The sequence below is a fragment of the Pteropus alecto genome, unplaced genomic scaffold (genome assembly GCF_000325575.1).
Source record: "Pteropus alecto unplaced genomic scaffold, ASM32557v1 scaffold50, whole genome shotgun sequence".
NCBI lineage: Eukaryota > Metazoa > Chordata > Mammalia > Chiroptera > Pteropodidae > Pteropus > Pteropus alecto.
This window is the reverse complement of record NW_006431918.1, coordinates 7,763,804-7,769,803: the sequence shown is the minus strand read 5'-3', so window position 1 is coordinate 7,769,803 and position 6,000 is coordinate 7,763,804. Positions and strand designations below refer to the sequence as shown.

Here is a 6,000-nt window from a genome sequence, read left to right as displayed (position 1 = left end):
AAAAAAAAAAAAAAAAGATTCCATAACAACCTTTTCATCGTGCTAAGACATAAATTTTCCCACATGGCAGCATCTCTAAAATCAATGTATTTTATAATTAAAGGCATCTTAACAATTATAGTCAGCCGGAAGTTGAGACCCAATTGTGAGAAATATAGTGGATAAAATCAAGAAAGCAACACAACCAAATCTGAGGTTTGGTAAAAGACTACATAAGGAAGAATTGTGTAACTATTTAAAGTCTTTATTTTGCCAATCTACAAGGTCAAGATTACATGAACTAGAAGAAAAACAGTTGTATCATCTAAACATATTGTCTGTGTATAATAATTTGCCTGGGGTGAAGATGCATACCTAAGAACTAAGAGCCCTGCTCTAGCTTGGTTCCAAAAGTATGAGCCATAGTAAACTATCCCCATCACCCACCCCACACACTACTAAAGGATTCCAAATATGGCAGTAAAAGCAATCAGGTTTGAAAGTTTAGAGCTCTTATCTGAGAATCTGGAATCTTGTGTTACAAGTATAATCGGTTATGTTCTCATTATGACAACATAAAAACCCTGTGCTTTAAAGAGCAACAGGGCCCTCCCCAAATCTTGCTGAACGTCAGACTGAAAGCGATCAGCTGGAGCAGATCAAGGAGAGCATGTGCACCAGGGTGGGGGGTGTATGAACCCAGAGCAAGGTATAGGAGCCCAAACAATGAGAGGAGGGCATTTAAGTAAGTAGTAAACTAAAAAGAACTTTGAGGTAACGGCTTGAAATTCAGTGCATCTGTGTGAATTCGTGGTTTCACTAAACATAGGTTCATGTAAAAGTGTATATAAAATATATACTTTCATTCTCATATATACCTATATATATGTCCCTAGCTCTGTCCCCTGGGAAGAGCTGCGAACAGCAAGTAACTAACGCTTAATGTTCAGATCTTGATTTCTAAATACTACTCTCTACTAAATGAGAATTGACTGATTCAAGATCTGTGGAAGAAAATATAACGAATATAAAACATCTAATTGTATTTATTAGAAAGCCAGGAAACACCCAAGGAATAATAGGATATGTCACAATGTTACAAAAGCCAGATTGAAAGGACTTCCATTGACCAAATTAAAGACAATGTGAGCATCAAAATAATGATGGTAACTAATTATAAACAGGAAGCCATGAGGCCATACTGATAAATTAACAATTTGAGGAACAGGATATTTAAATATTTTCAAAGTACTCACAAACGCATGTTAATTATAAAAAGAGAAAAGTAGCTTTACAATATAGAAACCTGGCAGTTATACTTTAATTGAGTAATAAAAGAGGTCATCATCAGTATTTTGACAAATCAAAATTTGCATCACGCAATTAGATTCTTTTCTTCTCTGTTCCATAATATTTCTACCAAAGAAGTTTAATCTGTTTCTAATCATGAGAAAATATCAGACCAAGTCATATTTAGGGAAGTTCATTAGAGTTGCTCCCAATTATTTTTTACCATAATGTTTTGTTATGGTATATGCTTTGATATATGCTTACATAAATCTATGAGCATTTTCCTGAGGTAACATCCTAGAAGTCAATAAACACATACTTTAAATGATGATATACTTTGCCAAATTGCCCTAAAGAATAAACAATTTACACTTTTGTGAATAACAATAAAATTGAGCGTATTTTCTTAATTTACTCGAAACAAAAAAGCAACCTGATCAATAATCAGCATTTCTGATGATCAAGTCTTAGCTAAACTGAAGAATCCAGAAATCTGGACTATCTGATGCCCCACAAGCTTGGCTGCTTTGGGGCGAGGGCATTACAGTAATCTTCCACAATCAATTTCTGGATAATTACTAAGCCAGCCTCTTGTGTGAGCACATTGTCCTACAGCAAGACGAAGTGATCCATAGTGAACCTCTCTTTCAACAATACATTTCGTTCCCTTTCTGATAATCAGAGTTGACTTTTTTTTTTTATTGCTGACCTTCTTACCACCTTCGCCATCCTGTGTAATTGAGAGCTAACTGTAATGTACATAAAACTCTAAAAACTGAATAGAACTTATCTTAATGCATAGGATTAATTTTTAAATGAAGTTAAAATATACATTTCTTCATAGTGACAACTTTATAAGGTACCTATATCAATTTCCATTTCAGCATCGATAGATTTCCAATTTTGCATTTTTCACAGTAAAATTTCAAACTAGAGGGCAAACCAAGGTGAAGTTGAAAAAAATTTTTCACTCTTTGGTATCACGCATTTCTGAGTCAAGTTTAGTTCTATTTCTATCAATAATCAATAAAGTACTTCGAAGAGCAAACAACTTCATTATCCTCAGTTAATGACACCTGCAATTTTCTAAATTTTTGACAATATAATTGAACAATGGTTGGCTGCCGACTTCTATTACCAGAGATTAATTAAAAATTTCTAAGTTTTATTTTTCTAATTGGTGGTAGTTTTCAAAGACCATCCTTATTTAGTGTATATCAGACATTTTCTCTAAAAGAACTATTGGTAGTTTTTCTTGAACTTTTCCTAAAGTTGATAAAAAGTGGAGATACAAGCAGTTATATGTATAACAAAATTAGCTTTTACTGTGCTCAATGACTCTAATTTTAATGAGCTGGAATGCATATTAAAAATTCAAAAAGACAAAGAACAATGGTGGTTCTCAACCAAACATTAACGAAAATGCTTTCCTGACACTACCCTAGAAGCAATGCTGATTTTCAAACCTAAAAAAGGCTACAGCAGAAAGGGATTTTTACAAAGTGGTATTTTTAAATCATAAGAAGACACTTTACCAATAAAGATAAGTAAAGCTATAGTTATAAAAAAAATACACAAAAAAAATTAAAATTATTAGTAATTTCACACCAGGTTATCCTTCATTTCTGTGAGAATTCTGCATATTTTTAACTCAGATAAAAGTCATAAATTTATGACAAATTTATTGTTTTAACATTAAACATTTTCAACAGATGAACACACATACATAAATGCAGAAGCTACTGCCAACATGTGGAATGATACCGACTTATCTTTTCCTTATCCTTGCACTGATAAACTGGCTCCTTCAAACTGACAGTTTTCCAGACATTCAAATGAACAAAAAGGAAAATGCATATAGATCATCTGTCTAACATCTATCCAGGGAATAGCCAATTGTTTATTCAAGGTTGTTAAGGATCTAAATCATAATGTCCTTTGTAATAAAGTATCATTAAAACAAATGCCAATATTTAATTCCTAAACACTGTATTTTTTAAATTCCTTTCTCTGACTCACTCCTTCTCTCTCCACCCATTCTAGAATAGTATAGAGAAGGAGAGTGTATACATCCAGTAAAAACTCTTTATTTGATAAAAACAAACTTTTTATTGCATGAGTAAGGGATAAGCCTCTTGAGTCAAATCTTATGTAAGGCAAAGAATCATATATTTTCTTTCAACATGAAAAATAAACATACTAATCAGTAACATGCTTTGCATCACGGTAGAAAACCACCAGTGTATTTGAAAAAAAGAGGAACGGCATCTTAACACATATTGTATTTTGGTAAATTAAACTTTTGCTGCTGATTAACTTTAAAATGTCCAGATTTTGAAATATTTGCTAAAAATTCTGTTTCTTTTAGTTTCTTTGATACGCATATACAAAGGGTATACCTTGTTCTCTGATAACTATCTCTTACCACTAATTAAAACAGATTTGCCATTGTTATTATTATACTGTGCTAATAAAATGCTACAGAAGCTGAGGAATATTATTCAAACTAAAACCTGAAATCTGTATGATAATCAAAATTTGTATACTAATCATAGTTTTAATAATGTGCACTGCTTTAAAATGTAAATGTACAAATCCTCAATTTTCTTACAAAATTATAAAATTATTTGGGTGATGTTTTGACAGAAGAATCTTTGACCTCAAAGTTGACAAGCTCTAAATCTTTCTCTGGAATCCAAGTCTATTTTCTCTTTAATTGCACCACATGTCAATTTTTGAAATCTCATTTTTATATAAAAATTTCAAAACAGTTTAAACTTTTCTACTACAAAACTCATTTTTTGTTTCTTCAAGAAAATCCCCATTTTTGCTGATGCGCCATAAATCAAGCATATTTTTTACTAACTAGTAATCTATCTCTGAATTTAAGCAGTTCTTCTTTTGTTGCTACTCAGAACTGAAGTCATCCCAAGGTTTAAGATCCTCAGAGACAGATATTAACTGTACCTTTATATACAGAAAACAATCCAAGATCAATACCTAACTTACCCAGATCTGCAAGAATAAAATGCCCAGCTCAGCATGCAATTACAACAACCAATTCACTCACAAATTATTTTATCCTTAATTTTGCCTGAACCAGAAGAAAAATAAACCTCAATATAATTTTTTTAAGTGATAAATAAATCAAGAGAACTATCAAAAAGAAAACAAATATCTATCAGTTAAAAATACTAATAGCAGACAGACAACTTTATTTGTGGGGTTTGGATTCCAAGTGAAAAGAACACGGTAAAAAAAAGGCAAGTATGGTACAACAGCATTAAAGTGGAGCTATAGGAGAGTAAGAAGTAGGATGACTGAAAACATTAGATTGGGTTAGATTTTTCTTATCAAAGTGGTAATGTTCATGGTAACAATTTATGGAATGTAACAGAAATAATAAACTAAAACAGAGAAACCATGTAACAGTAACAACAAGACCACACTGAAAGAGAAAGAGGAAGAGCCAGGTATAGAAACCAAAACTAATAATAAAAAGGGTAAAGAGGGTCAAATATATGGTGACAGGAGATCTGATTTTGCATGGTAAACAAACAATGCAATATACATATGACTTATTATTGAACTGTACGCTTGAAAACTATATATATTATTAACCAATGTCACCCCAATAAATTTAATAAAAAAGTAAACTCAAAATTTTTCAAAAAAATACTACTAATAATAAAAAGACAGATCATCATCACAAAGAACACTGGGAATGACTTATAAAGAAATGAATTATTTTTAAATAAATAAGGGGGAATTGGGAGGAATAGGAAAGAGCTAAAAGTTCTAGCCCAAAATGGAAAAACCTGAAACTTTTAGAAACACCACCATCATAAATTGTACAAAACTTTAATAATAGGGGGATAGAGTATATTATGGGCTAGATACAGGGTTTTGTGGGGTTTTGCCAATAAGTAGCAAATTATTTTCTAATTCTGCATATGGTTCTTCAGGCAGAACATTTATATTATAATGGATTTACCAAAAAAATACAATGGCTTCAGAAAGAATTTAATTTACTGTTTTATATCAAATATTACTCATGTATCTCAGCTTTCTTTCTGTTTATCTCTTCTGAAGACTGCATGATTGAAATTTTGAAAAATATATTTAAAGGCAATCAGAGAATTCTATTTACTTTGTCCCATAAATTGAAATTAAAGGGCAATGTATTCAAAAAAAGATGAAATATTTTACTCAGTGTACTGTGAACCTCTGAAATTACATTTGTTCTGGTAAGTTATTAGGAATTCGCTATTACTGAATTTGAATGATGGTATACAGTTTCATAGGTATTAGTAAATTCTGCCTTTTTTGCCAATGGGGATGTATTAGAAAAATCACAGTTCTTTTTTTTTAAGGGCTTTGGATGAAGTAGAATAGAAATTTGCATAACCACCCCAAAATACACTGCCAAATTGTTTCTTCTCCAAAGTAAAAAAGAAGCATGAGAGTATAATGAAACAATAAGAAAAAAAATATTCTGGAGTTCTACGTTTATTTTCCTTTATATTTTCTCACTAAGACAATGATGAAGGTAACAAATGTACCATACTGTTGGCAAGATGTCAACAACAGAAGAATGGAAAAGAGGAAGAGAGGAGAAGGCATACGGGAATTCTGTACTCTCCACTCAAGTTAGGAGTAAAACTCTGAGATATATATATATACACACACAAATTTTTTTCAAATATACTACTTATTTGTCAAATATATGAT

General features: G+C 31.4%; 1 protein-coding gene across 1 annotated transcript in view; it reads right to left on the bottom strand.

Annotated features, from left to right (window-relative positions):
- The window catches only part of LRBA (LPS responsive beige-like anchor protein), a 558,252-nt gene that overhangs the window by 417,213 nt on the left and 135,039 nt on the right, over positions 1-6,000 (bottom strand). The window lies entirely within an intron of this gene.